We start from the raw sequence: 27,958 nt of genomic DNA, 5'->3' as shown, positions 1-27,958 counted from the left end.
ACAACTTATCCATACAAAATATCTCAAAAGTACAAGAAATAAATTGTTCATTCTTCTAATAACCTAAACGGTCTTAAAATAAAATAGCGTCTTCAACTTCAATCAACCAATAATCAAACCTGTAACAATGCATAAAATATATTTTGTCAACACGAATGTTGGTGAGCAAATTCATAGTTTTGAGTATATATAACATGAGGCAAAATCCACAACTCGTATATGAGACCATAAATAAAAGCAACAATATAAATCATAAATAAATGAGGATCCTTTATTGTGATATAACTACCCAAATACTCGGATAATGAGGCCCTATTATACTAGCACGAGGCTAAAGTAGTTAGGGGTGTGTATGATCACACTTAATGAGACTTAACAACAACATAAAAATAAATACTCGTGCACGTAAAGCATATGAGGCATATAACACACAATAGGGCAATTATTCTAAATACCATATACCCTAGAGTTTGTGGTTTGAGGATCTAGTATCTTAAATCGTTCTTGTTTTGAATAGGTATGCATGTTACCCCTAAAGTATAAAAATGAAAACGGGGGATGAAATGTACTCACTTGGAATAAGTGACTTGATGATGAACTTGCCCAAAAGATTGCTTGGGAAAGGGCTCAACGAGTTAACGGATGAATCCTATATATAAAAGGTCCATATTTAGTTGGATATATTCGGAAAACATAAAATGACAAGTAAACTAAATAAACAAGGTTTTGGGGTTAAAGTGTAATAAAACTTAAGTAATTTAAAGTAACGGTTTAAAAAGTAAGTTATCTCGAAATCGGGTCTCGGTGTTTTATCCGTAAGTTTTACTTATCAATTGTTAAGTAAATGGGTGGGAATTGGTTTAATGCAATAGTGCACGACCCCTTAGATAAATACCAAAACGGGATTTAACGAGTGTTCGGTTTAGTCGGTTCTTATGGATCCAACTCATCAAGGTGCTCCAAGTCAAATTAATTAAGCTATTCAAGGACTCTGAAGTCTTTTGTTGATTTCATTATTCCATCTTAATTTAATTTGCATTTTTCCAATTATGGATTGTAACAACTCCTTATGGTATTGAATACTTTCAGTTTGAATTAATTATCATTTGCATATCTTTTCTCATGAATGAAGTTTATTTTATTTAAGTAAATTGTTTATGATATCATACTTCAAGTGATTTATTCCTTAGGATTTTCAAGATTTATACATTTATATCAAAAGGTGTTTTAGAAATTTTATTGTTTTATTTAAGTTCATTTAAATATTTGAAATGTTTTATACATTGATGATTTTCTAGTTTTATACTTAAAATTTCTTAAAACTTCTGTTTCCTCACGAAATTATGTTTTCAAGTGTTTTGTAACCCAAACGATGGGATGAATTATGTGGACCATCCGACGATCTAAGTAATTATGGGTCGACATCCAAGTCCTCGCATGGAAATCATAATACGTACAATTTTGTGTCATAATATAGAATTAAAAGTAGTTGAGATAACGGTACAAATGTAAAGATGATAAGGACATGGTGGATACGCTGCTGGTGCATCCTATATATAAGTGTTCTTATCAAATTTCATTTACAGTGTTGCCTCAACTACTCAAAGTTCCATGTTATGGTAAATTTTATCCAAATGTTTTTCCTTAAAATTTAATTATTTGAACACTGTTTTGTTTTAGTTTTCTCTAATTTCGGGACGAAATTCTCAAAAGTAGGGGGAGACTTTAACATCTCGGATTTTTCGTAATTGAATTCGAATTCGTTTACCCGACTCGGGAATATATTTCGAATCTTTTGTATTAATTAAAACTTATATTTATTAGTATTTAATTTGGTTTAACAAATTTTATATTTTTTATAACTTTTAAACTTGTCAAACAATGCTTAGAAACCTTTAAAATTGCTAAAATGCACTTTTGGAACTTCAGGGACTAAATGAAAAAATGGAAAATGGTTGGACACCCTCCCACGCCACGCCGCGTGGGGAGGAATTTCCAACCTCCGCGCGGCGCGGCAAGGTACCTGCACAGTTTCGGTTTGTATTTTGGTTCGTTAATTTATTTTAAGTGTTAAATCTTTCCTAATCGAGCCCAAATCACGGATTTTGAGCCCCAAGAAAAAGTAATCTAGTATAGTATAATGTCTAGGTTCATTCCCCACTAATTCCCTGAGATTATATTGATCAAAAGACCCGATTTTGGTCATTAATGCATAATTCGGTTTCCATAACCGATTAATTGCTTAACTAGCCTTTTAACTTCTGTATTATTCATCATAATATTTTCCCAAAAAGCCTAAATCACTTGTCTCAGCCATCATTAAGTACTCTCCCACGAATTCCCTTCTTCAACCATTCTAATCTTCATCAATTTATCAAGCTTGTTTAAGGCTTGTTGACTTTGAAGTTCAAGACATCATTGACCTCGATTTCCTCTTAGTTCCTCTTCTCGTTTGGGTAAGTTGTCTTATATAATTTTGCAGTTTTTCATTCAATAAACAAAAGCTCTCAATCAATTTCATTAATTGAGAGAGTTTCGGTGGTGAATTCGACCTCGGCCCGTTAAGGGTGTTTTAGTCAAGTTTGTTTGACTTGTCAATGTCTATATCTTCTGGTCGGAACTAGCTTTCGGTCCAGAAGACTTTTGTGTTCAAATAAATAGTGTACTGACCAAAACCCGAATCCCGACTCGTTGTTCGGATTCCGGTAAGGTGTAGCTAGCTTAAACCTTAAAAATCTTATAGCCAGAGTTTTATACATCCGTTTGGATTGAGTCCAGCGGCTATATTCTTGATTTTAATTCTAGTTTATTATCTCTAAGTTTCAGGTCTATTTGGATTATCTCAGTCAGCGTGATAATGTTCGGTTCTTCGTTATTCTTATTACTTTCTAATCTCGTTTAAGTGATAAGGTGAGAAATCATTCCCTGTTTTTCTACATATTTTGGGGACGTATGTGTACTTACAAAATTTATTTAATATATTATACGCACAAGCAAACTGTCATATATTTTGTGTGTATTCAATTAAATGACTAATTGTTACTTGATTCTAGCAATTCGGATGGGTCCAACATAATCTCTTTATAGTATGATCATACAGCTGTCATAGTAGTCATAATCCATGAGACTTGGTCAACTGACGTTTTTATTTGCTCATGGTTTGATTGTTTTACATTCACAATAACAGTTTTGCCTTTTATTATATTTACTATTGTATCAAATCTGGTGATTTTCTCACTCAACCATATGTTGACAAAACTATGTTATTTTCTACGCATATGCAGGTTATCAGTTGGTGTGAAATTAGGTGAAGAGACAACTAGCAAGACTTTAAGAATAAAATTAATAAAAAAAACTATTTAAGTTAATTTATTTGTTTTGAAATGTTTGGAATAAATTTGAATTGTTTTAGTAATTTGCTCAAACTTGATGTACTTGGATGATGTTTTGATTATTTAAAAATAATTAAATAGATATTGTCATATTATATAGCATGATAGTACCTTGTGAGCTGTGAGCAATCAGTTCGTGCCCCAGCATTTCCACCTTAGGTTGGGATGTGACACTTTCTCCCCAGTTGCCAAAATGTCATTTGTGCGTATTTGTATTACCCTTGTCGCCATTAATCATTGGTTGCTCCATCAACTTGAAGTCAAGAACGTATTTCTTAATGGTGTTCTTGAGAAGGAGGTGTATATGGAGCAACCACTCGAGTTCGTTATTGAGGAGGAGGCCTCGAAAATATGAAGGTGACATCGTTCCGTATATGGTCTTAAGTAGTCTCCTAGAGCATGGTTTGGTCGTTTTTCTGGTGCTATGGGTGAATTGGGGATGGTTCGTAGTGCATATGATCACTCGATATTATTTAGGCACCACCATGGCCGAAGAATTATTGTTGTGGTTTACGTGGATGACATCATTGTTACAGGAGATGATGAGGTCGGGATTACCGAACTCAAACAATTCCTTCGGTCCCAATTTCATATTAGTGACTTGGGTCGACTTCGGTACTTCCTTGGCATAGAGGTATCTCGTTCACCACAAGGAATACTTCTCTCACAACGAAAGTATGTTCTTGAAATGTTAACCGAGTGTGGCTTACTGGGTTGTAAGCTTGTTGACACCCCAATTCTTCCAACAGGGAAGCTCCTTCCAGAAGACGGGAATCCAATGAAGGATCTTGAGCGATACCATCGATTGGTTGGGAAACTTAATTATTTAGCAGTCACATGACCATATATTTCCTTTTATGTTTGTGTCTTAAGTCAGTTCATGGCCACACCGGACACTGGGTTGCTACTCTTCGTGTCTTGAGGTATCTCAAGATCACAACAGCTCTGGGGATCTTATATTCTGATCAAGGTCAGTATCGTGTGGGTGATTTACAGAGGATATAGATGGTCGGATATCTGGATTCTCGGATGTAGATTGGGCAAGTTGTCCGATTTCACGAAGATCCACCACCGGGTATTGTGTATTTGTTGGATGAAATCTAATATCTTGGAAGAGTAAGAAGCAGCACACTGTATCTAGATCAAGTGATGTGTCGAGTATAGAGCCATGGCAGATGTAACATCATAAATGATGTGGGTTCGTCGACTTCTCAAAGAACTCGGGGTTATTTTAGATGACATGATACGATTATATTGTGATAGTCAATCAGCTATACATATAGCCAAGAATCAAGAATTTCATGAGAGGACGAAGCATATTGAGGTTGATTGTCATCTAATTAGAGATCAGATCGTAGGCACTCAAACCAGTCCTCCATCCATTCAACCAATTCATATCAAGACAACTTTTCAGCTTGCGGATATTCTCACTAAACCTCTTCGGAAAGCTCAAATTGATTTTATTTGAAGCAACTTGGGCATGATTAACACTTATGCTCCAACTTGAGGAGGAGTGCTAATTGTAAATAGTTAGTAGTATATGCGTCTTTATGTTATTTGTATTTCCTTAAAGGTCCTTCTTTGTCTTGTAATTGATACAGTTCTTTACGTTTTATATAGGGGAATATTCGAGCTTGCATGATAAAAAGAACAATCATAAAGATAGGCATCAAGTTTGAATTTATAAAAGCATAAAGCAAAAAAAAGTAAGGTGTCTAGAAAAAGCTTAATCAAAGTAATGGGTTTAAATTCTTTTTTATCTCTTAATCAATTTTAAAGAAAAGCTTTATAAAACATTTTAAATTGTAAACTTTACATATAAAATAACTAATAATCTTCACATAAACATATAAAATAATTATGCCAATTTATATGTAACGCCATAAGTACAAAATTTTGCAGCATGACATGGTCAACTCAATGATGCATAACTCATGCTTGAGTAGTAATTAAGTAGAGTTTTTGTCCATCATTAATCATATCCACATCAGAAATTTGACCTGCATCTTCTGTTATTATGATGCAATTAGAAGTGGGAGGAAGGTCCATCTTTAAATTATCTGCTGCTGTTTTCATGAGTTCATCAATGCAGTCCGGAACCCATAATACAATCCCAAACTTGTTTTGATCCTTTGGTTCCCATGGCTGAAATGGATATATGGTACATTTTTTTCTTGTCATTTTATCTGTCACTAAACACAAATTAACTTATACTTAGAATGACTGGTAAAAAAAGAAAGGAAACGATTTCATCTACCTAATGAACACGTTATAAATAGGAAAAATCACGTGAATAGCCATGTTGACTAAATATACTAACAAAATACCGAATGAAACTTACTTTAAAAGTTATAAATTTGACTGTCACAATTTTTTTTCATCAAAGATCGACACGTGGACCACTTTTACATAAAACTTAGCTATTTTTGCGCCAGTTAGACTAACAACCAATAGCACATTGGCACGTGTCATAATTGGCACAAAAAAATTAAGTTTTGCATAAACGTGACTATTTTTATACACATGAGTACGTGACACATTTTGATTGGATGAGATCATTTGTAACTGTTAGATTAATAAACTTAAATACCTGTTGATTCTTGAGAGCATGAAGGGAATTCTAACAACTGCAAAGATTTGGCTTCTTCCAATAACTTTATCAACATCTTGTTACCAGATAATCTTGCTTCATCAAGAGGAGTGTTACCCCATCTACACGTTCAAACCGTAAGTTTTATTTTATGTTATGCATTCAGCCTTTAAGACTCAACAAATATTGATCACAAAGTTATACCTGTCCTTCAATAGAACACCAGCTCCAGCTTCAACTAGCATCTTTGCTATTAAATATAGTCCTTGTGATGTTGCAACATGAAGTGGAGTTCTAAAATCATAGTCTTTTGAGTTCGGGTCAACACCGTATAATAAAGCCCGTCTGATGATATCTATGTCCCCTCTCGCCACATGTGAACACATAAAGTTGCCAGCGTCGTTTATATTCAACGACGCCCCGTGTTTTACTAGTAAGGATGCAATGTTATCATGCGTGTTCTTGATCGCTTCAAACAAGGGTGTGTTTCCAAAGTTATCTATTGGAAAATGACATGAATCATATTATGAGTATATGTGATTAGTTTAAATGATTTGAGAATATCATGAATTAGATTAAAGTTTACCGGAAATGTTAACTTCCACGTTGTTTTGAATTAAGAAAAGAGCGATATCCATGTATCCTTTGGCTGCAGCAAGATGCTGTGAATGTCAAATAGCTTGTTAGTATCCAAAATAACTGAACTGTAACCGAAATAACCAACATAACCAAACCCAACCAACAGTTAAGTTAAGGTTTTTCCAAAAAATAAATGAATTTCTAGTTCGATTTCGATTTTGCATGTACAGAAAACCAAAAAAGCGAACCTGTAAAAACTTATATTAAAAAAAAGGTAGGCATTTTTTATTGAATTTATGGATTAAAGTCAACTTCTAACTGATTTCATTGGGCTACAAGCCCTCTGGTATACAAATGCATAAAATGTTCATTTCTGGTAAAATATGCTACTCACGCATAATATACTAGATGCAAATATTTTTTTTGTACAAATAACAATAATCGGAATTCATATTCTTAGTATATATATTATTTAAGTAATTTATAAAAAGGTAATAAACAGTGCAGCTTAAAACTTTTAGGCCCAAATGTGTAATAATCAATTAATCATTAATTAATAATAAAAAATTAGGCCCAAATTTTCAACCTTAAAAGACAAAACCGAACTAAACCCGTTATGAACACTACAAACCGAAGAAACTGAAACGGAATGGTTTTCAAAGATTTAAAAAAAAATACTGAGTGTTCAGTTTTCAGTTCGGTTTGAGCTCAGAACAGACCCAGGAACCAACTAATGAATTTTTTTATGTAAGATTGCTGCATGAAAAACATACGAGTGGTGTCCTTCCATCATAGTCTTTCTTGTTCGGGTCAGCTCCGGACCGAATTAAGCTCTTTATCTGAGGCAAATCTCCATTAAAAGCTGCATTATTGAGTCTTAATGCAAGTTCTGCTTCTTGCATTCCAATATGAGCTGTGATATCTGTCACCATATTCTTCATGCGATCATCACTTTCTTTACCCTGCAAGAACATGTTTCAAGATGAATAAAAAGAAATAATGTGAATATTAATCAGTTTAAAATTTCAAGTATTCACCTCTCTTAGATTGTTTAAGATCTTCCTTCCATCAAGAAAATATATTTCAAGAATATTAGTGAAAGTTTGTTTATCAAGCCGCAGTAGTCGACAAAGTTCACACACTCGAACCGTGTATGGTTGTGGAATGTTACATAGAATCGGAACATCACCGAACGAGTCATGAAGTGTTAGATTTGATACTACTTCTTCTGATCCATCTTCACGTATTACAACCTCTTCCTGTACCAAATTTAGTATCATTTATATAAAATTCTAAACTTTAAATAAACAAGAAGTAAATTTAATAGTAACACAAATTAGGGGTGTGAATTTCTGAGACGACATGAATCTAACAGGGAATTTGTCAGGTTTGAGTTTAGTATAAACATGTTTGGGACAGTTTCGGGTCAAACTCGAGAATTTGGCAGTAATTTCCAACACAACCTGAAAAACTGCCCGAATACAGCCCGAAATAATAAGGTTTTGGGTTGGCATGTTTCTTGTTTAGTTAAACATATCACCTACCAACCGATTTGGCACATTTAGATAAATAGGTTAAACGAGTCATGTTCGATTTGAACAATTCAGCCCACAACTTGAAAAGATTGGCATCCCTACCCGTGAACACATTTAGCTAAACGGGTAATTTCAGGGTCAATCTGGTGAGTTCATTGGTTGGACCATGTAATCTATTCGTTTTGAGTTTCTTTTTTAAAGTTGTATTTTTTGTCATAATTAAATTAAACCAGTTGACTAGTTTATACTTAAAAATAATTATTTTATTTATAATTTTATATATATATGTTTTAATTTGCAATTTTGGAGTATAAATATGCAAATAAATTAAAATATCAGGTTAAACAGGCCATGTTCATGTCAACCCGTGAAAACTCATGTACGTAGTATTCAGCTTCATGACAAATCTTTAAGTTTATGTCAGGTTCAACCCACGAACTCGACCCATTTAACACCCTTAAATAAAACCGTACCAGGTTACCGTGACAGATAAAATAAAGCTGATCAACAACAATCCCTTTCTCCATTATCACTTCACCAGGAAGAAAAAACTCTTCTTGCACTCTAGTCACCACTTGATTAATAAACTCCGAAGAACACCCTCTAAAAAGCGACACCTTTTCAATATACGTCTTATATAAGCTTTCAGATATCTACAACAAACAAAAACACATGTTAACCAAATAAAAAAAAACAAAAACAATTATAACCAAACAACGTTTAAAACCGGTATTAAAACCTTAGCGCGAATAGAAATAGGAAGATCTTGAATAACAGCAGAATCAGTATTACTACTATCATATTGCAGCCTTAAGTGACCTTTAATTTGATTTCGTATATCTCGGCTCAATTCATTTCTATCCATGAAATTAAGAAGATCCTTCATCCGGTCTCTATATCTTTCTGTTTTTGATCCTTTTACAATTAAAGCTGTCATGTTACCGATCAAATAAGCACCAAGAACCATGTCAAATGAGACATAAACCATAATAAATATCATTTCTCTTAAGTTCACTGCATGTATGTCACCATAACCAACCGTTGCCATAGTAACGATTGCAAAATATAATGACGTTATGTAACGTTTCCAAAGGTCAATTTCTCGGAAGTTTGAGTAGCTATAATCGCCAAGTTTTAAGCTCCCGATCCACGTATATCCCTCTTCGACTGCTGGCAGGGTTGTGGCTAGATAGTAGAATATGCATGCAGCCGTATGCGTGCAGTAGAGCTCGACAGCTATAAGTTTTATGATCCTTGAAAATAAATAGTTCACCCCGAATGTCCTTTTCTAGCTTCGAAAAGAATTCTAGAACCTTACGTGCCCGCACTAGTCGAATTAGTAGAAGGTATCTCACTTCCTCTTTCTTCCCAGAAGCCTGATTAATATGATCATATGGTTATATGTTCCATTTAGCTAACGTGCTAAATGGGTCGAGTTCATATCAACTTGGAGTAACATGTTGACACGCTTAATCCATTTATTTTTTTTGTTGTTTTAAGAAAACTGCGTTTTATGTCAAAATTAAACTGATTGAATATTTATATCCCAAGTATTAAAAAGTTAAACATAAATTGACATAAGATTTTAAAATTAGACTTTTTTACAGTGTTTGGGTAAAATACATACAGTTCTTAACATGAGAAGTGTATAAATTTTTAGTGTAATTACTCTAGTTTAAAACTGTAAAGTAATAATAACTAATCTAGTTAATTATTTATATGCTTAGTAGGTTGGTTTCATTTGTGCGGGATTGGATTTATATATGTTTGCACTTTTGGTTAAAAAGTTGTAAATTTAAAAATATTATCATGCAAAAAAGTAAAAAAAAATAAAAAAAGCATTAACCGGGTTGTGTTCATGTCAACTATGGGTGTAAAAGACTGACACGGCATAAACCTAACACGATATTCGCGGGTTTGGGTTTGGTATAATCGGTTTCAAGTCAGTTTCGGGTCGAAACCGCAAACCCGTTTAGCTAAATGGGCCGTGTTTGGATCAAACCGGCAGGTTCGTGGGTTGACCTGTTTAACCCATTAATTTTTGTTATTTCTGTAAAATGTGTTTTATGTAATAAATTAGATTCGTTGGGTATCTAATAGCAAAGATTAAAACTAAAAAGGAAACTGACATAAAATTTAAAAATTATGCATGTGTATTAATCAATTACATTTGAATTATTAAATTTTATGTCAGTTTCCTTTTTAGTTTTAATCTTTGCTATAAGATACCCAACGAATCTAATTTATTACATAAAACACATTTTAAAGAAATAATGTCACGTTGAACTCGTAAACACGAGTCGTTTAACACCCTGATGATCTATATGGAGTTTAGAAAGTGTTGTACCGTATAAAGTATATCCCAAGGCATGCAGGCGAGTAAATCAAAGATAAAATGAGATTTCAAGTACCTACAAGAAAGTTAGCATATTGAAACAACAATAGCTAACGTTGACTATTGGTTTTTCAGTGTGTTGGGGATGAAAGACTGACCGAAGAGCGATTTTTCGGGGGCTAACGATGATCTTATAGGTTTGGGTGTCTCTATAAGCAACAAAGAACTGAACAACAATGTCGATGAAGAAAGCAACTTGACTGAATATGTCTAATAAATAGAGGCGGTCTGGTAACCCCCTGAAAAACCCGAACTCCATTGGTGTGAAGAAAGAAGAGTAGACCGCCCATACGAATATTACTTTCACCCATACCCGGTACCATCTGTATCATAAAAGTCTTACTGGTTTATTAGTCGGACCGGTAAAAATCAGACTAAAAAACATATGACATCATTATTAAATGTGATAATATATTTAAATGTTAATATTTTTTTTAATTTATTTTACTCAAAACCGATCCAAAAGATTGGTGTAAATGTCTGTTTGACTACACCATCAGCATGGAACCAATAACCAAGTGTAGTTGTTGGGTTGGATACAGTCATGTTATTTCTGTTGTTTATAGGTACAAGCATGAAACATAATCAATTAACAGGTGTACTAGAGTTTGACAAATGAATATATTTTTTATTAAATGTAAATGATAAAACATGGCACAATCATCGCTATATTTGACTTTTTATATATTTCGTGCTTTTATCACCGTTGCTTCGGTGTTTTTTTTTAATGTAATATATTTTCGAGTCGTTTTCATAGGATTTCCTATTTTCTAATGGTGTTTGGGTTAGGTGCCGTGCAAGCTCGAGTTAGCTTGCCCAAATGGAATTGATATGACTAGTATAACAATTTTAATACGAATTGACTCCGTTTTAAGATATGTCCTTTGATTTTTTTGGTTTTACATTTGTTTAAAGTTATTATTTTCAACTGGAAAAACATCAATGTGATTATTTTTAAGTAATTTAGAGGGGACGGAGTAGAGTAAACGGTGCAAGGAATACTCGACAGTTTATCCCAGATGTGACGGTGACTTTGGAAAGAAATGGGAAAAATTAGCGAAAAGTTGATTCACACCGTGATGTTTAGAGAAAAATGGAAAGAAAATAAATAAACATTGAAAAAACTTATGTGGTATGTGAGAAAAAGTGAGGAAACCGAAGGGCTCCTTTCTTTGTAATTAATAAAATAATTTAAGGAAAATTCTTAATATGTACGATTTGAAGAGAGAGAGAAAACGGAATTTAACTTGCTAATCTTCAATATTCCTAAAATAAACCAAAAAGATATGGATTGAAATTTGATATAAGTGGAGATCGTGTGCCCGTTATCTAAAGTGTCGTCTCAGTCCATATTTTTTAGTCCATATTTTATTGTCCATTTTAAGAATATTGAAGATTAGTGGCCAAATTCCATTTTCTCTCTCTTCAAATGGTTCATATTGGAAATTTTCCCAATGATTTATCTTCACATTCATTACTTTTCGTCAATTATATTTTCGGCCCAAAATTTTCAAGCTAAATAACAAACCGGAAAACCAAAACCGATTTAAACCCAAATTGAAAGCCAAAAAAAAACTGAAAAAAACCGAAACCAAACTTTTGTTTTAATTCGATTTTAGCCAAAACCAACCCAAATCAAAACATGCACCCGTTTCGTTACCGTCTGTGATGATTCGAAACCGATTGACATAACGACATACCGATGGTTTCATCCACCAGTCTACCGCCACGTGTAATCTCAAACATAAAAACAAAAGGCTAAAATAGAAAGTAAGATGAAAGTAATTAACATTGAAACCTGTTTTCTGGGAGAATATAGAAGCCATCGAACTTTTTGTCTGTGTTGAATCCTCTGTGAGTGGAGTCCAGCCCCAAGTCCCACGCCAACAATGCAAACATGCTCCGTCGTCGTTTACCCAACCTCTCACCGTGCCGGAGATCCTCCACCTCGTACTCCGCCGCATCCTCACCCTCCCTCCGCCGCTCCTCCGCCGTCGACATGCTCCTCCGGCCAATCTCACTCATCATATTAATAAACGAACTAATGGATAAGTTGTAGAAGGCTATAGAAGATGGTGATCGAATTAAAGTTGGTGACGTTTCAGGTCACGGGAAATGATATAAAGAGATGATTGGCTAGTTGTTTGTGTGATATGGATGTGGAAGCAATGAGCAGAGGATCCTGTTTGAATGATAATAATCAATTTATAGCTGGCTACATTTTATATTTCACGTATCAAATTTAATTTGATCTCTTATTATTATTATTATTATTATTATTATTATTATTATTATTATTATTATTTTATTATTAATAGGTGTGCACATGTCCTGTCTATGATAGTGCTCGCGGTAATCATATATTTTTTTCTTCTCACTCAGCTTTTACATCCACTTTGAAATTTTTAAATACGGGTTAACATGTATATTTAATCCCACAACTTAACAGTTGTTAAATTTATGTGATGTATAAATGTTGAATTGCTAAACTAAATGGCACTAGTCATATAAACTCGTATTTGAGTAACGGGTTAAATACCATGTTATGTATATTATTATTGTTATTACTTTTTTTTATATATTTTCTTTTTTTGCCATTAATGAAAGAGTGATGATGGTATATTATTGTTTTGTACACTTTGGAAACGATCTATTAGTAGAAATTGACCGACCAGTGTCACATCCCACCTTAACGGGGTTAACATCATAAACATTCAAGTTTCAAACTTACAAAGTAAGCTAAGAAAATATGTACCGATACAAGTGATTTGGAACCTAAATTATTAAATGGGTATCTACCTCTTAAACTACTCCCATTCATGATCTAGGATTACAATCCTAACAATTAAAAAAAAATGGCATTAGAGGGGCAAACCGATCGGTCCACCAATTGGGATTGCAATCCCTTCTTTTTCTCAATAATGGCCACGTGTCAGCATGTAATTGGATGTGCTTTTATTTTATTTTTTCTTTTTAATTCGTAACAATTATTTATATATATATTTTGGTTTTTGTTTTATAACTTATTATATTTGACTTTTAAAAAAAATCTAAAAACACAGTCTTACTTAGTTTTTTTTGTGAGCATTCCGATATAAATTTCGTTAAAAATGGAGTTTGTTTAAAAAATCGTTTTTTTTATATAAAATTTTAGTTTTAACTATTATTGAATTATTTAAAGTTTTTTATATTTAAAAAAAATATAATTAATTAAGTATATTTATATAGTTAATCAAAACTAATTATAAATTGAATTTATTTAATAAAAAAATGATGAGATTGGGTTGTTAATGGGAGTAAAAGATTGGAGTGAGTTAAATTTTGTAAATTGAAGAGAGAGAAATTAATTTTATAATGTGAGATTGAGATTGTGAGATTGTTGATGGGGATAGTCTTAGATATACTTCTTTATAAGTTTTTTTAGAGATTATCTCTAGTGTACTTGTAAAATCTACCTATTCTAATAAAAGACTACTTATTTTTGCTACTTGTCATCCTCATAGTCATCCTCACATTTTTTTCACTTATTTCAATATACGGTCCTTATATTTTAAGTCATGTCAATATATGAATTCAAGTGTGTTTTATTATATATAAATCCTAATCGATTCATTCATTAACATTAATGGTGATAATAAAAGACTACCTATTTTTGCCACTTGTTATCCTCATAGTGATCCTCACATTTTTTCACTTATTTCAATATACGGTCCTTATATTTTAAGCCATGTCAATATATGAATTCAAGTGTGTTTTATTATATATAAATCCTAATCGATTCATTCATTAACATTAATGGTGAAATAAGAAAATATTAAAATTAAGTAATTTTTATATAATTTTAAAGTCACAGGTAATTGCAAATTAAAGCAAATAAATGTGCATTATTGTCAAAGAATTTGAATTTGTATGGTAAACTACAAATTATTTTTTAAATTGGGATTCGAGCAACACTGCATAAACTTTTATATAAGATTGGTTTCAAATTTGGATTTAATATCTTCTCATATGCATTTAAACTCGGAAAAATGTGTATTTTTTTTAATTTTCTCCAAATGTTTTGTAAAAATAGTGCAGACATAGAGAATACATATTATATATCTTGGTGTTTAGCATTAAATTATTGTAGTTGAATTATATATTTATAATTTATATGTATACCGATTTACTATATGAAGTATATATCATTTATTTATATGATTTTTTTGTGTAGTATAAAGAGTTTTAGCAATAAGAAATCAATATTTAGTTTTCAATATTTTCTTTTATAATTCAGACCAAAATGCTTCAGAACATATATTTTCACATCTTAATTTAAAAAAAAAATAGTTAATCAGGTTAAAAGTCATTTACCATGCTTCCAACAAATCCGAAATCTTTGTTTTTTTTTCTATAAGTTTTTAAAATATATATATTGATTAATTAAATATTACAGCAACTCCCATAATACTAACAAATGACAGGGGATTAGTATTCAAAATTTAAACATTCCTTATCAAATACTTTCAACTTTAAACCTTCTATTATTCTACTAACTCAGAATAATCACTTTTATTTGAACATGACTTTAAGGTTAGTATGTCTTTGTCATTTTACATTAATATGAAATGAAAAAAAAATATTTTGTTATATTTTAATTTCCAGTTTTATATGTTGCTTAATTATACAATTGTTAATTGTAAAATATAAAATCAAGTAAATATTTGTCATAGACAGAATATTAATGGCACCAAATTTATCATGATCAATCAATTTCAAATTCTAAAAGTTATAAGGATAACTATATCGTCAAAGTCTAGGTAATTTGGTTTTATGGATAATCATGTTTTAGGATAAACATGAGCACATGATCTCAAATGACATTATATATATTAATTGATGAACATGTATGATATTTTATGTGTAAGAATATTTTTTTTGTTAGTTTCATGGATATATTATCATTTAGCTAGGGTTGGTATGTACTTGAAAAATCTTATTTATCAAACGGACAATTATGTGTGCCTATATCAAGAGTTATAAACATACTTATGTGTTACCTTATTAAGAATTATAAGCAGGCATGGGCTAAAGATTTGATTTGTGATAAACAATGTATATCAACCAATACAATCACAAATGTAGTGTATAAGGAGTGTTTTACTTATTTGTAACATATTTGTGTAATCTTAGTTATGTAATTTCTGTAATTTTAATGTAAATTGTAACTGTATAAAATATATGATCATTTTGTTAACTATAATTCACTTAATGGTTAAAGTATAAAATTTTAATCAATTATCCGTGTAATACACAGGCCTTAAACTAGTTCATACTAATAAATAACACCTCCTGATAAGTTCATGAACCTTACTATTTATAAAACATCAAATAAAAAATTTTGACATATGAATAGGCATGCTTGAAAACAAATTAACAACTCAATTAGCTCGCAAGTCTTACTTCGAGTGTGTGTCAATATTTATCTATACTTTTAACAAAATACTACATTTTTTGTTGATGTGTCGCTTCCACGTTAATCCTTACAAACTATTTAATTATTAATTCAATAATTTGAATATGGTAATTCATTAATTATATTTATTTGCCGATCTTTAATTATTGCATCCTTTTAATTTCTTTATGTTTGGTTGGAAGTATTGGAATGAAGAAGGAATGGAATGAGAGAAGGAATGAAATAAACAAATGAATGAAATGGATCATTACCATTCCATTGTCTTGTTTGGTTAACCTATGGGAATGAAATGAATAATTACCTTATGTTGTTTGGTATCCAAAAATATTTGTAGGAATAAAATAGAAATAATAAAAATATTCATATCCCAAAATATATATATTTTTTTACAAAAAAAAAAAAAAAAACTGAAATGACGATGGTGGTGGTAGCTCGGTGACAAAAATGGTGGCGGTGGCGGTTAGCCGGATGGTTGTGGTGGTGGGGGTGGCGGTAGTAGCATTGGTAGTGATGGCGATGGTAGGGTGATGGTCAGGCAGCGACAATAGTGGTGGCGGTTATGGTCAGGTGGCGGTGGTAGCGCTGGTGGTAAGGTGGTGGTGGTGGCGGAGGTGGTGGCGACGGTGACGGTCAGGTGGTGGTGGTGGCGACGGTGACAGTGACGGTCAGGTGGTGGTGGTGGCAATGGTAGTGGTGGTGGTTGTTGTTAGGTGGTGGTGTTGAGAAAGTAGGGTAAGGGAGGAATTGAATGAAAAAAAGAAATAGGGCGGAAATGGTTTTGATTGAATGGGATTCCATGTGTAATGGATGATTCCATTCAATCGAGTAACCAAACACCACGTTCTTCATTCCCACGTAATGAATCATTCCATTCCCCTTATCATTCCTATATACCAAACGCTACCTTACTATTAAGGCTAAGGGTAATGGGGCTTGGTTGAGCCCCAAGTGATCCAATCAAAACCCGACACATAGGGTATGACATAGCACTGAATCAAGCCCCTCAACCAAGCCCCGGAGGGTGTAGTGGTCCAGGTGATCCGGGGCTTGATCCAATTTTTTTATTTATTTTTTATTTATGCACACAATTATAAATTAAAACACTTCATTAAAACATAAATAAAAAGGAAAATAAAAACATAAATTTAAAATACATAAAAATAGTGTTTTTATTTTTATTTTTATTTTTTTCCGCCAATATCTTCCGAATAAGATCATTTTCTTCCTCCATTATCGCTTGGTCGGATAGCGGTAGGTGGCTAAAGTCTTTAGCTAGAAATGCCAAACTCTTTAACCGATTTTTTGTATGTCGAGACTCATTAATCGAGAGGAGGGTACCTGACAATTCGTTAAATTTTATCTCGAGCTTCATCAATCCCGTTTCTTCGGTTTTCTTCTCCTTACCTTTTTGGGATTGTTCTGCGGGTTTAGCCGGCTCCGGTTATGTGTTGATATTACCGTAACCCGAGCCCGACATGATTTTAAATTTGAGAGACTTAGGGGGTGTTTGTTTTTTCTTCAAACATCTTCAAGGGAGCTTATGTCTGCAGGCGCGCAGACGTCACCCTTGAAGACTGTTTGTTTTTTTTTTAAACAGATCTGAACACATCTTATTTCCTCTTCAAAAATAAGACATGATCTCATTCTTATAACATCTTCACAAAACCCTACTCCCTCATATACGCACACAACATCAGACGGCGCTCCTCCTCCTCCTCCTCCTCCGATCATTTTTCCGGTGACCTCCCTCTTCTCCTCCGACCAGGTACCTCCCTCTTCTCCTCCGACCAGCCCCTCCCATGGTGTTGATTGAAAAACAAAACCCTAAACTGAGAGATAATCAGGGCTATGTATATGTATAGTGTGGTTTTGTGGCGCACAATTGAAAAACCCTAAACACACACGCAACACCATCAAAATCAAACAAGGGGGGGTCGGGTTTAGGTTCAAATACGAAACTAGCATCTGTTGATTCATATTTGTTTGTTGGATTTTTATTTATTCGATTGCTTTTGTTCAGGCAAGTTTGTTATGTTGTTTTTTGAGCTATTTTGTGCTGTTTATTAGAGCAGTTTTGCTGCATGTTTTGTGCAGTTTTTTGAGCTGTTTTGTGTTGTTTATTAGAGCAGTTTGTCTTGTATGTTATGTGTGATTTAATTCTAGATGGAAACTAATGATGGTCGACAACAATGGACGGATGAGGCTGTTAAATGCTTATTAGAAACATGTCTTGAAGAAATAGGGAGGATAGGTAGAAATGGACAAAGCTTGTGCAGGGAGTCTTGGGTTATAGTAGGGAAGAAACTCAAGGAACAATTTCACATGGATTTGACTCAAAAGCAAATTAGAAATGCTTTTGATACTATGAAATCAAAATATGTAGGATGGTGCTATTTGAGAAACAAGACTGGAAATCTATACAACCCAGAAACAAATATGTTCACTTTAACGCCTCAGGAATGGGAAGATTTTAAGAAGGTGTGCATTTGTTTAGGTTTCCAGTATTATGTCATATGTTAAAGTGAAAAGTATTTATTATAGTTCCTATTAATTTGGCGCAGGGTCACCCGAGGGCAATGTCATTAAAAACGCGCCCGTTGCCTCATCTTGACCTTCACATAGCTGTGTTTGAAGGGCTTAGTGCTACAGGTGGTAATCAATGGACATCTACTCAAACATCTGGAGTTTCATCATCCCCACATGTCCAAACACTTCAGATACAAGATGGTAGCTTTCATAATCTAGAAAATGATGATGGAGACTCTCATGAACAAAGTTTTCAAAATGGTGATGAAGTTCCTACCAATAATAAGGCTCAAACATCTAATGATAATGAAGCTAGGCCCAACAAAAAGGCTAAAACCTCTAAGACCACCATTACCCTAGATGATTTGGCTAAAGATATGCAACAAGCACTCAAGCATATGGTGAAAAGCATGGAAGGACCATCAATTGACGAATGTTATGAGAAGTTGAAATTAGTTGGCTTAGAGCCTATAGATCCCTTGTTTTTGGCAGCATTTAACATTTTTGGTCAATCTTTACAAATGAGACAGGCATGGATGACATTGCCATCAGACCCTGAGGTGTTGAAAGGGTGGATTAAGATGACAGGGACGACATTAGGGATGTTCAAGTAGGGAGGGATGTCGGTATTTGTTTTTTTGGTGTGATTCATGTTATGTGATTCGTATTATGTGAACCGTTATTTGCTTTGTATTTTGAACAATTATGTAAGTTGACACCGTTATGTGTATTGTATTGGTAGTTTGGCAGTAGTTTGGCAAACTGAAGTTGTTTTTTATATGTTTGGTGCAGTTTTTGGGCTGTTTTAGAGCTGTTTTGCTGCTGTTTGTGTGTAGTTTTTGAGCTGTTTTTTACAGCAAATTGCTGCAGGTTTTGAGCAGTTTTTTGTGCAGTTTTTTGGCCGAGAAATCCCAAAAGAAAAAGAGATAACACTTCGGTTATGTCCGGACACCATTTTACTTTAGAGTTGTTGCAAGGGAATGATAGACAATGCATTGAACTCCTACGTATGTCACGTGATTCATTTGTTCGACTTTGCACACATTTTAGAGTAAAAGGTTGGTTAAAAGATAGCAAACACATCTCCCTTGAAGAAAAAATGGCTATGTTTTTGATGATGATTGGTCACAATCAACGTTTTTCGGTTATTAAGCGTAGATTTCAACACTCGAAACAAACAATTCATAAGTATTTTCATGAAGTATTGGCAACAATGATGGAGTTTGCTAAAGAGGTTATAGTACCAACATCTTTTAATCCTAATCCAGATATTCCAGGGCGTAATAAGAGATTACGACGAGTTTTTAAGGTACATTATACAAGTTCTATTGTGATTTCTTTCCATGTATATTATTAACAATTAAATTATATATAGGGAGCGATTGGTGCACTTGATGGAACTTTGATACATGCTATTGTCCCTGTTCAGAAACAACATTTGTATAGAGGAAGAGGAAAAGGCGAGTGTTATCAAAATGTTTTGGCCATATGTGACTTCAACATGGTATTTACTTTTCTCGTGGCCGGATGGGAAGGAGTAGCACATGATTCTAGAATATTGTCTGAATCTTTAACAAATGCTAATGCACCATTTCCACTTCCTCCTCCGGGTATATATTTACGATCTCAACTTTATTATTTATATTACATACATAGTTTTAAGATGATGCGTGTATTGTCTATTTTAGATAAATATTATCTATGTGATGCTGCGTATGCACACATTCGTGGATTTATGGCACCATATCGAAATGTGAGGTATTGGCTTGGAGATTTTCGCCGAAATCGTGCATTGACCGACAAAGAAAAATTCAACCACGCACATGCAAAACTTAGAAATGTTATTGAACGTTCTTATGGGGTATTAAAGGCACGTTTTCCAATATTAAAAAAAATGGCCCCATTCTCATTGCTTACACAACGAAATGTTACGATTGCATGTTTTGCGCTTCACAATTTTATACGGAAAGAGGGCTTAGGTGATGAACTTTTTGATGAATATGATCACCCAAATGTACGCCTTCAAGATGGAGATGAACATGCACAAGATGGTGGTGAAGAAGAAGTAGATCGACATGGAAGTGCAGCGGACCGTGAATTCATGAGTCAACTTCGAGATCAGATAGCACAAGAATTAATGCAAAATAATGTACTTTGAGTTTATTTCACTATTTGTGTTTTTAAACTTGGTTTTATTATTATATTTTCTATGTAACTTGAATAAATGACTTCTATCTTGTGAGATAAGTTTGACAGTTACATATTTTCAGTTTATGCAGACAGTATCAGCTTATAAAAACAAACAGTCTTATATTTTCAGCTTGCAGATCTTCAGACCACATCTTCAGTTGCAGACATGAAAACAGATGAAATCAGCTTGCAGACAGTTTATGTCTGCAAAAACAAACAGCACCTTAGAGATGTTTTTAAATTATTAGAGAGAAATGTAGTGAGAATGGTGTGTTATTGTTTTAAAATGGGGTAGTTATTTATAATGTGTATGAAAAAAAAAGCATTAAAATAGCCAACGGCTATTTATTTTAAAACAAAAACTCCAACGGCTAGATTAGCCCCGCGGTCCCAGCCACGGGGGCCAACCGCGCCCCGGCTCACCTGAGGGGTGTAGCGGTGTTCGCGAGCCACATCAGCGCCCGCACCCCCCGTTCACCCCCCATTACCCTCAGCCTAATAATGTATAGTTAGTTATAATTTAATTTAATATTTATAATTGAATTAATTCGTTATCTTTTTTAAAACGACGACCTTTTTGTGTGTTAGGCTACCACACTTTAACAACGACAAAAGATTATGACATGTGTCATTCCATTTAATCAGATAAAAAAGCATTATTGTCTCTTCTTCTTCTTTTTTATTTTTTTATTTTTTTATTTTCATTTTGTTTTTATATTTGCATAATCTGGACTCGAGGGGTGACAACCTGTGATGGGGTCTAATTGTCCAAGGGCATAACCACTTTGTTGGTTGCTTCATTAAAAATTAATTAGAAATTGAAGTTTTTAGAATCTTACATGTTAAATTCGGTGTCGAAATTAGGCGCATGTTAATATAATATCTAACCCTAATTATGCAAATACTAATTTCTTGTCATTTGGTCATCTCTCTCGAAATCTTTGGTTCCTGAAATTCACACAGTCACGCATACAAAGTTCTTGTGTAATTGTTGAGTTTTATCCGATTAGAAAACTATGAAGAACCACCGAATTATTTCAAATGTTTCACTACTCTCATATTATCCAAACATTATATCTAACGAATCCCCAACATATCTCGTGTTTGTATGTCTAGAGTATTAGAAAATAATCGATCACCTTTCATTAATCATGTAATAAACCGATATTTGGTTTAGTTGAATAGGAATTCATCACAAATTGTATTGACACGGAGTCACGGACAAGAGAATTACAAATCTAGAAAAGAATTACAAAGGTGAAATGAGTGAAAACACAACAGACTAACAAATTCCTTAATCATGCATTCCTCGCCGTACCCTACTTATTACATGATACTTTCCAATCGGTTATTCATGTTGTTGTGGATTACCTCACACACTCCTGACTCCTTCAATTTGCTGGGAATGGCTCTTCAACGTTTGCTTCTTCTCAGTTCACTTGGGCCTGCTACATTTTCATTGGACTCGCTTGTATTGGGTTGGTCACAACAAATCATAAAGTACTTAAAAATAAATAATTATAAAATAATTACAATAATGATAATACTGACAAAAATCCAAAATATATGCTAAACTTGTATGTCATCCTATAGTCTGAGACGAAAAAAAAAGTACGTTTTGTGTACCTAAGTTTCTTGCTTTTTTCTGTTTATAGTTCATGTAAAAAAATAATAAATTATAGCCGAGCTATATCCATTTCATATACAAAATTTAATCTTACCTTATTAATTGTCATGATTGCATAAATCGTTAGGTGCTCTCTAGTTAGTCGATTGGGAAGTTGCGAGTACTCGGTCTAGACGGAGAGTATTCGGACATGGTTAGTAATAAAGAAATTAAATTTTGAAAAATTATTTATATGTTAAAATTTATAAATTTACTAATATTTGTAACAAAATACTTGAATATCACTATAAACTGAAAGGTACATCTTTAAAATATGAAGTATTATAAAAATTAGTAATCATGATTAAAAATTGATATTCATTCTTTGATATTATAGACGTAGGAATTTGTTTCATTTTTTTAAGTCAAAATCAGCTCGAGTTAACCGACCAGATCCAATTTTGGACGAGGTTGGTCACATTTGATCGATTTCGAGTAACCAGGAGGGGTTAAACCGTTAAAGAAAGTCGTCTTGGCATCATAAAGATAATCTAGATCTACTTTTACAGCGTTGTTGATTGTAATTTTGATTTCTCTTAATAAAATTCAAAATACCGTAACTTTAAATCTCTTTCTTTCCATTTTATCCTCACCTAGTGAATCAAATATTACAAAAAACATAATTCAAGTTTGGTGCTTGGCACTTCAATTTTTTCATAAGGGACTAAGGGAGTGTACTTAATATGACATTTAGGTAACTTTTTGTTTTTCTTGCGGGATTGTTCTGCTTATTTTAAAAAATTTCGTCTTCTATTTCGCTCACCAGTAGTCTTCACTATCGAACAAAATATATTTTCATCGTATGGTTGCTACTCGGTAGGTAAGAAACACACTTCATTGTAGGGATGTGTTGTTTGTGTACATGTTGCATTTCTCATACGATTAGTCTATAATATAATACTAATATAAAATATCTTTTCAGCATATGGTTGTCATTAGGTAGGTAGGATAACACTTCATTGTAGGCCTGCAATGCTTCTGCACATATTGCATTTCATCCACAACAGATCTACAGTGCCCAAAAAAATATGTTATCATCGTATGGTTGCAAAATGATAGGTAAAAAGCACACTTCTTCGTAGGCCTACGTTCTTGTGTACGTATCGTGCCTAAGGTGATGTCACGCAACCATTTTTTAAAAACATTACAAAACTTCTTCATGTGTTGTACTATCTTAGCATTGCACATAACATATATATTTAATCGCACAACTCACCAATTCACTTTTTTCGTAACAAATTTTATGCATTGATTGAACATAAACTACCGTGAATTTTCACTAAATCACATAATTCATATACTTCGGATCTGAATGAATACAAACTTACTCCACGATTTATCGTGGGTTTCCAACATATGAATTTACATACAAGTTAATTGTATAGACTATAGATTCACACCCCATGTTTCACAACCATGGGTGATCTAAATTTCGCCAACCTGGATATTGGCGCAGTTGCATCGCCTGTGTTATCGCCTCTTGTGGAAACAAGTTCATAAATCACATACCATATTCCACATAATCAGTTATTGATATAAAACAGTAAATCTAGTCATAGAAATACACAAATGCATGTATTCATCTTAGCTAAAAATATGGCATCCACTCAAGTCATTTGTGTTTGTGCTTAAATTACAAGTTAAGATAGACACAAATGGTAATATGTGTAAGAAAAAAAGATATGTATGCCTCTAGATCAAAACTTTAAATATAGACATTGGCTATAAACTCACACTTAACATTTTCTTTACCTGCATATTTCATACACGACACGTAAGTACTTATATATCTCTATCATAGCCGGTTCACTTCTGATTTTTATTATTTCATGCCATTTCTTTGCTCTTTAAAATGAACTTATATTTCAGTTTTACAAAATCATCATTATCATTATGTAAGCCGATATAAAATGTTTGCCATCAAGGTTAGCGAAAATAAGTTTTATAACACTGCAAAGCATATTTTTGTTTCGAAATACTTGTAAAAGTGTTTAGGCTGCGTTTTGACCAATTTGGACAACCAAATCACCAAAATCACAATTTTGGATAGACTTTAGTTTAAATTATCATTTTTCTTGAAAATCCATAATTGTAACATCCTAACTTTCATATGGAGAATTGTTGTTACTTGATAAATGATAATAGATAATTAGATACATAAGCTTAATTTGATGACACATTATGTTGACTTAAAAGTCAAATTTGATTTTACTGAGTAAAAAAATTACTTAAGATATCAATAAATAAACATTAAACAGCCTAAAAGTTTTATTTTTCACTAATTTAATCAAGGTCACAAAATCTACATTGTGAAGTCTTTGTAATAAAATCTAGATAGACTTCATTGTTTATATTAACTGGTGGAACAAATGAGTTTTATTAATGCTTGATGTTGGTACAATGATTTATTAAATCCTCTTTTCTTTTAAGATGAGAAGTGCAAATTATGTTGACTAAACACAAAAGAGTAGGTGAAGTTGACCAGCTACGGGTCTGTCTCGTCCCACATCGGTGGAAAGCATAAACGAAAGCGTGTTTATAATATCAACAAGCAGACCAAGAACCACGACCTTACTTGACCAACAAGCGTACCAAAAGCGAGCAAAAGCCAAAAACGTCTAATGCCACTTAAGCCCCAAAAACGACCTAAGCCCCAGTATTGGGGATGCTCTAAGTTATAAACTCAACATGGTTTTGTTGAAGGTACTTCTTTGTTTGCTGGGTATCATATGAATTTAAGATATCATTGAATCACTAACCCATTTTAACTTTTTTCTACATTGTGATTTATTAGTCTTTGAAAGTACCAAATAATCACAGCTTATTTTATGCATCCAAAGAGACTAAAATGTCTATGTTTAGATTTCGTCTCTAGTTTGGCCATATCTGACTTTTAAGATACAATCATACAATAGTAGAGTAGCAATGAATATCGGTTTCAAAATTCCTTTGTTTTTTCATGAAATATTGATAGGATGGTGGGTTCCTGGAACAAATGAGTTATTAGAACTTATGTTTTATGTTGGTACAACAACTGGGGTTTAAAAAATATGTATTAAACAAAAAAAAAACATGGGAAGTGCAAATTCCCTAGAGTAAACCCAAAAGGCTGGCCTTAATCTCGTCCCACATCGCTGGAAAGTGCAAACAAACGCATGTTTATAATATGAACAAGGAGACCAAAAGGCACGACCTTACTTGAACAGGATCTGTTATATAGGCTCGTACCTCTGTATTCTTAATTCCTAAGAAGACAGAAACCCATGTCTGGTTGATGAACCAATATTGTGCAACCAGAGTGTGATTAACAGAGCCCTATGGTCCAGGCCATGACTCAGTAGAGGATCGTTGCTAGCTCATAATGAGTACTAGCATGGTTGCACGGATGTCTGACAGACAAATTCTTTTTTTCGGTGACTTGGAGATGCACACCAACTGAAATGCTTGAAGAAATAGTGTCTACGGTCAGGTTATAATCCTTGAATCTGAGTATGTTTGTAACGCATAAATTGAAGGATTGGCACACGATGAATCAATGATGCTTGTTGCATTTGGTTATATGAACAAAGAAGGCCCATAAGCTGGACTTCTAATGATCTAAATGCTCTTTAAAATGATCTCATACGTGCCAATGGGTGGTGATTAGGGTGGTTGTTATCATAAGATGTCTTTGATTTGATCATTTATGTCAATTTTTATCCATATATTTTATGATTCTTTTCCCTATGTGATTAGTTTAGAAAGAGGAGAGAAGATGCATTTTGTTTAATACATCAGATTTAGAGGGTATTACACATAATGTGGATACATGCCCACAGATTACCACTCTAACGTACCAAAAGCGAGCAAAAGCCAAAAACGTCTAATGCCACTTAAGCCCCAAAAACGACCTAAGCCCCAGTATTGTGGATGCTCTAAGTTATAAACTCAACATGGTTTTGTTGAAGGTACTTCTTTGTTTGCTGGGTATCATATGAATTTAAGATATCATTGAATCACTAACCCATTTTAACTTTTTTCTACATTGTGATTTATTAGTCTTTGAAAGTACCAAATAATCACAGCTTATTTTATGCATCCAAAGAGACTAAAATGTCTATGTTTAGATTTCGTCTCTAGTTTGGCCATATCTGACTTTTAAGATACAATCATACAATAGAAGAGTAGCAATGAATATCGGTTTCAAAATTCCTTTGTTTTTTCATGAAATATTGATAGGATAGTGGGTTCCTGGAACAAATGAGTTATTAGAACTTATGTTTTATGTTGGTACAACAACTGGGGTTTAAAAAATATGTATTAAACAAAAAAAAAAACATGGGAAGTGCAAATTCCCTAGAGTAAACCCAAAAGGCTGGCCTTAATCTCGTCCCACATCGCTGGAAAGTGCAAACAAACGCATGTTTATAATATGAACAAGGAGACCAAAAGGCACGACCTTACTTGAACAGGATCTGTTCTATAGGCTCGTACCTCTGTATTCTTAATTCCTAAGAAGACAGAAACCCATGTCTGGTTGATGAACCAATATTGTGCAACCAGAGTGTGATTAACAGAGCCCTATGGTCCAGGCCATGACTCAGTAGAGGATCGTTGCTAGCTCATAATGAGTACTAGCATGGTTGCACGGATGTCTGACAGACAAATTCTTTTTTCGGTGACTTGGAGATGCACACCAACTGAAATGCTTGAAGAAATAGTGTCTACGGTCAGGTTATAATCCTTGAATCTGAGTATGTTTGTAACGCATAAATTGAAGGATTGGCACACGATGAATCAATGATGCTTGTTGCATTTGGTTATATGAACAAAGAAGGCCCATAAGCTGGACTTCTAATGATCTAAATGCTCTTTAAAATGATCTCATACGTGCCAATGGGTGGTGATTAGGGTGGTTGTTATCATAAGATGTCTTTGATTTGATCATTTATGTCAATTTTTATCCATATATTTTATGATTCTTTTCCCTATGTGATTAGTTTAGAAAGAGGAGAGAAGATGCATTTTGTTTAATACATCAGATTTAGAGGGTATTACACATAATGTGGATACATGCCCACAGATTACCACTCTAACGTACCAAAAGCGAGCAAAAGCCAAAAACGTCTAATGCCACTTAAGCCCCAAAAACGACCTAAGCCCCAGTATTGTGGATGCTCTAAGTTATAAACTCAACATGGTTTTGTTGAAGGTACTTCTTTGTTTGCTGGGTATCATATGAATTTAAGATATCATTGAATCACTAACCCATTTTAACTTTTTTCTACATTGTGATTTATTAGTCTTTGAAAGTACCAAATAATCACAGCTTATTTTATGCATCCAAAGAGACTAAAATGTCTATGTTTAGATTTCGTCTCTAGTTTGGCCATATCTGACTTTTAAGATACAATCATACAATAGAAGAGTAGCAATGAATATCGGTTTCAAAATTCCTTTGTTTTTTCATGAAATATTGATAGGATGGTGGGTTCCTGGAACAAATGAGTTATTAGAACTTATGTTTTATGTTGGTACAACAACTGGGGTTTAAAAAATATGTATTAAACAAAAAAAAACATGGGAAGTGCAAATTCCCTAGAGTAAACCCAAAAGGCTGGCCTTAATCTCGTCCCACATCGCTGGAAAGT

General features: G+C 33.4%; 2 non-coding genes and 1 pseudogene across 3 annotated transcripts; 2 read left to right on the top strand and 1 right to left on the bottom strand.

Moving 5' to 3' along the window:
* Positions 1-5,234: 5,234 nt before the first annotated feature.
* On the bottom strand, positions 5,235-12,747 carry LOC143594209 (potassium channel SKOR-like; annotated as a pseudogene). Its single transcript, XR_013146285.1, has 11 exons — positions 12,290-12,747; positions 10,590-10,814; positions 10,444-10,507; positions 8,836-9,472; positions 8,570-8,749; positions 7,599-7,820; positions 7,335-7,523; positions 6,569-6,644; positions 6,187-6,481; positions 5,983-6,104; positions 5,235-5,578 (listed from the first exon to the last, which is right to left on the bottom strand). The product of XR_013146285.1 is annotated as a potassium channel SKOR-like (transcript).
* A 12,769-nt stretch (positions 12,748-25,516) lies between these two features.
* Positions 25,517-25,727, top strand: LOC143594214 (small nucleolar RNA U3). The gene has a single exon (XR_013146287.1). It is a non-coding gene; the product is annotated as a small nucleolar RNA U3 (small nucleolar RNA).
* Positions 25,728-26,761: 1,034 nt separating this feature from the next.
* LOC143594213 (small nucleolar RNA U3) lies at positions 26,762-26,972 on the top strand. The gene has a single exon (XR_013146286.1). It is a non-coding gene; the product is annotated as a small nucleolar RNA U3 (small nucleolar RNA).
* Positions 26,973-27,958: the final 986 nt, after the last annotated feature.

Source organism: Bidens hawaiensis, unplaced genomic scaffold (assembly GCF_021521415.1).
Source record: "Bidens hawaiensis isolate Kalapana, Puna unplaced genomic scaffold, B.hawaiensis_p1.1 tig00043335_1, whole genome shotgun sequence".
NCBI classification, from domain to species: Eukaryota; Viridiplantae; Streptophyta; class Magnoliopsida; order Asterales; family Asteraceae; genus Bidens; species Bidens hawaiensis.
Note: the sequence above shows the minus strand (reverse complement) of the source record. Positions and strands in the feature narration are given on the sequence as shown.